The sequence below is a fragment of the Oratosquilla oratoria genome, chromosome 10 (genome assembly GCF_046742065.1).
Source record: "Oratosquilla oratoria isolate Oo_2021 chromosome 10, ASM4674206v1, whole genome shotgun sequence".
NCBI lineage: Eukaryota > Metazoa > Arthropoda > Malacostraca > Stomatopoda > Squillidae > Oratosquilla > Oratosquilla oratoria.
This window is the reverse complement of record NC_134786.1, coordinates 14811422-14818407: the sequence shown is the minus strand read 5'-3', so window position 1 is coordinate 14818407 and position 6986 is coordinate 14811422. Positions and strand designations below refer to the sequence as shown.

General features: G+C 35.0%; 1 non-coding gene across 1 annotated transcript; it reads left to right on the top strand.

The window, feature by feature from the left end:
* The first annotated feature begins 5851 nt into the window (after positions 1-5851).
* On the top strand, positions 5852-5924 carry TRNAR-UCG (transfer RNA arginine (anticodon UCG)). The gene has a single exon. It is a non-coding gene; the product is annotated as a tRNA-Arg (tRNA).
* Positions 5925-6986: the final 1062 nt, after the last annotated feature.

The window sequence follows — 6986 nt, the reverse complement described above, 5'->3', positions numbered from 1 at the left end:
GTATGTATGTATGTATGTATGTATGTATGTATGTATGTATGTATGTATGTATGTGTATGTATGTGTGTATGTATGTGTGTATGTATGTATGTATGTATGTATGTATGTATGTATGTATGTATGTATGTATGTATGTATGTATGTATGTATGTATGTATGTATGTATGTATGTATGTATGTATGTATGTATGTATGTATGTATGTATGTATGTATGTATGTATGTGTGCGTGTATGTCTTTTAGGAAGCTATAGGAATCGTAGATTGACGACGCGGGTCTTCGACGACCTAAATCTTGCTTTCATCGATGAGTACGACGTGTTCGGTCAGTGTGGTGCTTAGACGCGAAATCAATTGTCCACGCCACCCCAGGGTTCTCTGACGCTGCAACACAGCACCCTCTCTTGCATCGGCCAGAGGGCCACCCGCATTTGAAAAATGAATATAAACAAATAAATCGGAAATAAATTGAGAAATGAAACGCCGCGAGGCAAAAATCACTGAATCCTTTTCGTCCACCGCCAACCGAAATAGAGTAATTTTCCAGATCCGTAAACTGGCCGGAATTTACGCGCAATGCAAGGTTACTCACTCCCAGCTCTGCCCTCTTTCTCCCCCCCCCCATTCCCACCCCTCTCCCCCCACACACACACCCTCCCCCCCCACCCCAAGTCGATAAATAACATCGAAACGCGGAACCACAGATATCTTCCGCGCCGAGTGATAACCAGAAAAATAAAAGCCGAAAGGAAGATTATCCATTTGGAAAGAAAAAAAAGACGAGAAAGAAGGAATACGTTGCACGTTTTATGTATATTTCGAAGAAAATAAAGATAAGAAAATGAACTGAATATTCTTGACAAGAAATCGAGAGGGACAAGTAGTTCGGGGCCCCACATACGAAGAGGTGATTCATAAAGAAGATAAGAATAAAAGAGAATGGGGTGGGGGGGAGTTGATTTGATGAGAGGAAAAGACGATTGGGGCGGGGGAAAGGGGGTGGAGGAGGAGGAGGAGGAGGTGGGGGAGATTGCATGGGGTCGGAGGCGAAGTGGATGAAATCTCCTTCCGCCCCTAAAAAAAAAAAAAAAAAAAAAAAAAAAGGACGAAAATAAAAGGAAAAGCGAAACTGAAGATAAAGAGACGAAAGTGCTCGAAAGAGAAAGAGGGGGAAGTGAATGGACACAAACGAAAACTTGGAGAGGGGAGGATCAAAAAGAAGAAGAAGAAGAAGAAGAAGAAGAGGAAGAAGAAGAAGAAAAATTGAGATGAATCAATAGGAAGATCTTGGGGGTTGAAGATGATGAATACGGATTATACGCTGAAGGAGAAGGGAATAAGAATAGATCATAATTGAAATTAGCAGAAAGGGAATCTGTGAAGCAGTTTTGACACTATTACAGTTAAGGTTACTTAAAACGGCGATTTTGTAAAGTAGGAGTGAAGAAATACTAATAAGGAAATAAAGAAAAATGAAAATACGATGTAGGAAATGAGAATATAAGATATTTTTTACTATCAGGTCTTGCCGTGGAGGAGCTGTACCTCACTGCATTGCTTTTGGCCTAACCACTGTTACAGGGAGATCCCGCCCCTCATCCCCATCAGGAGTCGCAGCCCTGAAGGGCTGGCATTCGGTCTCCGGACTGGACCCAAGATCTTTCTTTATCAACTTTAATTATATTTCTTACACTTCACACATGGTGACCCGACAACCGTTGACTGTTCCCATATCCCCATTACTTTTAGCCTGTGACATAGAAACAGTCTCACAGTGCTACAACACAAATAATAGTCCAAGTTTTCTTCACAGAGAAATGAGTTGGGGGTTCTAAGGACCGTTGCCAGCCCCTGTGGGGCTGCGGGTGTTGCATTTAGTGAAATTTGAGGCAATAATATATTAGATTAATGAGATGAAGAGGAATGGGTAAGTGAGTTCTTTGTTGTCGGTTAAGATTTTGACTCGGTCATCCCTCCAATCAGGGGGAGAAATCCGTTGTGCAATTTTACAAGATAGGAAGCATAAGAACGATGACAAAAAAAAAATATTATGATTTTTTTCTTAATATATTTCAAACAAGAAATTAATTTTTTCTACCCATTGTGATGACTTATTATGCAAGGTATTATTCTATCTGTCGCCCTAAGTTTTCGTTTTCCTTGGAAGGAATCACCACAATAATGAGACGCTCATTAGCCGTTTTGCGATCTCAATAGATTTTTAGTCTTGCTACAGCTTTAATCAGATTAGGAGAACCCACAGTTATGAAGATGTTAAGAGAGACAGATAGATTTAGTATGACGTATCCATCCATTTAAGTGTATTTACCTAATTATAATATCTAGTACAGGAGGATCTCATAAGGTGCCTTCTTTCTGTCTCCACCGATCAACCTTTGGAAAAAAAATTCGATAAAACAAATGATGAAACGGATTGGTGCAATAAGAAAGAGAAGTAATACAAGAGGATTGTAGACACAGAGGGGAAGAAAACACAAGGAGGAGAAGGAGAAGGAAATCTTCAGCACAAAGCCTCGTAGAGTTTGCTCTATGTCTGTAAGTCTAAGGCTTAAAGGCTCTCGGAGGCCTAAAGCGAAAGCATAAAAGAAGACGTTCAAGACATTTGGAGAATTTTCTTAAGAAGAGAGCTCAGGAGACAAAGAGGAGGTTAAGTACAGGGTGTCTTCTTCACAGTCCTGTAGTGAAGAGTATTAGAAGTCTTCACCGGAAGGGCAATGTAGTGCAAGAGAATGAGTCTATGCGAAGCTCAAATGAGTGGCATCCATGCAAGCTATAGTAATTGAGAAAGACTCAAGTAAATACTCCTCGACATTGTTAAGGACAATGGTGAAATTTAGTTCTGAAACCAGAGAACAATATACAGAACCTTCAGCCTTCTGTGTAAAACAGAGTCAAAAAAAAGGAGCAAATTACCCCAAAATGAAATTTAAAAATATGGTTTTCCTATCATTTCCAAATAAATTGGGTTGATGTATTTGAATTTCTGCGACCATTCCTCCATATTAATGGATCCAATACATTTTCAATTTGAATTTGTATTATGTGTTTACAGAACTATATGGAATTCATTTTTTTATCATATACAACAAACATTTTAAGATTAATGACTTTTATTTTATTTTACTTTGAAGTCTGAGTACGAGATGTAATTTAGTTTTACATAAATTGATTTGTAGATAATAAAAAAACATAAACGTGTAAATAAATGAGATAAAATAAAATAAAATTAAATATAAAGCTTCTGGTGTTTTTGACTTCTTTACGAATCGGACATGGAATAGGAACGTCTCCCCATTCGCTGTTTGTAAAGATCATCATTACCTACATCTGGACGTGCATTCCCGAGAGGATGTCACTTGGTGTCCTATCTATTTCAGTCGTGTCAAAAAAAAATCTTACAACACTAACATTAGTAACCTTTCCAGACGATCTGTTCGTTCAATGTTGCCGGCATCTATGAGGTTGCGGGTTTCCGATTAAAGAAACTCAAAGCAACAACCGATCGATTGATCTGAGTAAAATTTTTAGTGAAAGTAAGACGTGCCAGTGGCTTACGCTAATGGGATCAGCTTGGGATAGTAGTAGCTATTCTTCTTCCTTCCCCTCCCCCTCTCCTTTTTTTTTTTTTTTTTTTTTTTTTTTTTTTTTTTTTTTTTTTTTTTTTTTTTTTTTTTTTTTTTTTTTTTTTTTTTTTTTTTTTCTTTTCTTTTTCAGTGCTATTCTCTACCTTCTGGAGACCATTTAGAAACTGAATAAAATCGTCCTGCATCCATTAACTCCTATTAACTTCCGTGAACATTCCAAGAGCTCTCTTTGGGTATCTCTGGTTTCTTGATCAAGAACTAAAGGGTCTAAGAAAGCCCCGCAGAGAGTTCTGAGACATGCACCTCTGCCCAAAGTGTTTGGAGAGCCAAGGCAAGTGGAGGTCACTGGCCGCTTTTAGAGATCGTTCAGGTCCATTGCGCTCACGACGTGGGAGCGGGGTCGAATACATTACTTTTCACATTCAGATGAAATATCATTTCCTTTTCCCAAAGACATCCATTTTCCTATAGATTTATTCCTTTTCGAGTTGACATCATCTCCCAATTTTTTCTTTTTATTCTTATTTTACAAAAATCACACTTCCCAGTCGTCGTAGATTGGTTTCATCTACATTTTTTTAAAGACGCATTTTTTCTGGACATTATAGGTTCCTCATCACTATGTACGTCTAATAATTTCACTTCATATTTCCAGCATTCCAGAAATGTGTCTAAGAAACTCCTCATATTTTCTATGTCATAGTTCCTTGAGACCCTTTTTTTTTGTGCTGTTTTCCAATATTGATTGCAAACAAGGCCTGGCATTCTCTGCTCCAAGTATTCTTCTTAGTGGTTAGTGTCTTGATATCAAAATCAGTAAAAAAAAAAGATGAATGTCCCGTATTTATATTCTCTCATCATGAAAATCCAGTAAGGAGAGGTACAAAGGATTACAAAGGCGGAGCATGCCGACAGGAGACCTTTTGGTCCATATCTAGGTCGGATGCGAAAAAAATAATAATAATAATAAAATAATAAATAAAAACTATAATAATGTAAATAATAAATAATATACATAAATAAATGCATAGGTATAGTTAGATAATAAAAAAACTGGTAAATCTAATAAATAAAAGCGGTTTCGTGTCTGTCTGTCTGTCTGTCAGACTTTTTTCTCGATTCGATCGATCGACTAATTTCGATTTCGACGACTCAACCTTGAGCCGTGGACGATCATCGTTAGGCCATGGACGCTCATCGTTGAGTCATGGACGATCATCGTTGAGCCCTGAACGATCATCGTTTTGCAATGGACGATCATCGTTGATCCGTGGGCGATCATCGTTGAGTAAAGAACGATCATCGTTAAGCCATGGTGTCGAAGTTCTCGAAGCTGCCGAAGTTCTCGAAGGTGCCGAAGTTCTCGAAGGTGCCGAAGCTCTCGAAGGTGTCGAGGTTCTCGAAGTTCTCGAAAGTGCCGAAATTGTCGAAGGTGCCGAAGTTCTCGAAGGTGCCAAAGTTCTCGAAGGTGCCAAAGTTCTCGAAGGCGCCGAAGTTCGCGAAGGCGCCGAAGTTCGCGAAGGCCCCGAAGTTCTCGAAGTCGCCGAAGTTCTCGAAGGCGCCGAAGTTGTCGAAGATGCCGAAGTTCTCGAAGGTGCCGAAGTTCTCGAAGGTGTTGAAGTTCTCGAAGGTGCCGAAGTTCTCGAAGGTGCCGAAGTTCTCGAAGGTGCCGAAGCTCTCGAAGGTGCCGAAGTTCTCGAAAGTGCCGAAGTTCTCGAAAGTGCCGAAGTTCTCGAAGGTCTGGAAGGTCTCGAACTTCTGGAAGGTCTCGAACTTCTGGAAGGTCTCGAAGATCTCGAAGTTCTTGGTGTTCGTATTTCTTCCGAGATTGTAGAAAATTTCAAGAAGCACTATTACGCAGGCTACAAAAATTTTTGTGGTAATGGTGGAAGAGGACACAGGCAATACCAGTTGTACTATTTAGAGCGTAGGTTCAAGACATTTAAAAGAAAGTACCCCAATCGTGGTCAAGGTTGCACGTTGGACACAATGCCTCTGCCCGTTTCCAGGGGCGCCGGAACGGAGAAATTATAATTCGTATTTGGACCTATACTTTTATTATGACAGAGACCAACAATTAAAGATTAGAACTGCCCGTGTAACACGAAAGCGAAGCGAGCGATCCGCGCAGCGGGTCTTGCCGAAGGCCAAGCACCCCTGGCGTAAGCCACCGGGGTGGGGGTATCAAATGTAGTAAACGCCTCATTAAGTACAATATATATTATAATAATAACCATTTTGGGCACTGACCGTGTGGCCTAATGGATAAGGCGTCGGACTTCGGATCCGAAGATTGCAGGTTCGAGTCCTGTCACGGTCGAGGTTTTTTTTTTTTTTTTTTTTTTTTTTTTTTTTTTTTTTTTTTTTTTTTTTTTTTTTTTTTTTTTTTTTTTTTTTTTTTTTTTTTGTTTATACTACATTTTGTTAGAAAGGGGCTTAGCTCCTGAGATCTCAGCATCTTTAAGTAACGAATATTCTTCGACTCTAAGTTTAGTTTGATTATTTTGTATGTATAACAACCTTTCAAACTCAATTTTTGTGTACATATCAACTAAGAACATTTGAAATAGTCTTATACACTTTATTAATAATAATAATAATAATAATAATAATAGTAATAATAATAATAATAATAATAATAATAATAATAATAATAATAATAATAATAATAATAATAATAATAATAATAATAATAATAATAATAATAATAATAATAATAATAATAATAATAATAATAATAATAATAATAATAATAATAATAATAATAATAAAAATAATAATAATAATAATAATAATAATAATAATAATAATAATAATAATAATAATAATAATAATAATAATAATAATAATAATAATAATATAATAATAATAATAATAATAATAATAATAATAATAATAATAATAATAATAATAATAATAATAATAATAATAATAATAATAATAATAATAATAATAATAACAATAATAATAATAATAATAATAATAATAATAATAATAATAATAATAATAATAATAATAATAATAATAATAATAATAATAATAGTAATAATAATAATAATAATAATAGTAATAATAATAACAATAATAATAATAATAAATAATAATAATAATAATAATAATAATGATAATATTAATTATAATAATAATTTTGATAATAATAACAATAATAATAATAGTAGTAATAATATAATAATAATAATAATAATAATGATAATAATAATAATAATAATAATAATAATAATAATAATAATAATAATAATAATAATAATAATAATGATAATAATAATAATAATAATAATAATAATAATAATAATAATAATAACAATAATAATAATGATAATAATAATGATAATGATAATGATAAATAATAATAATAATAATA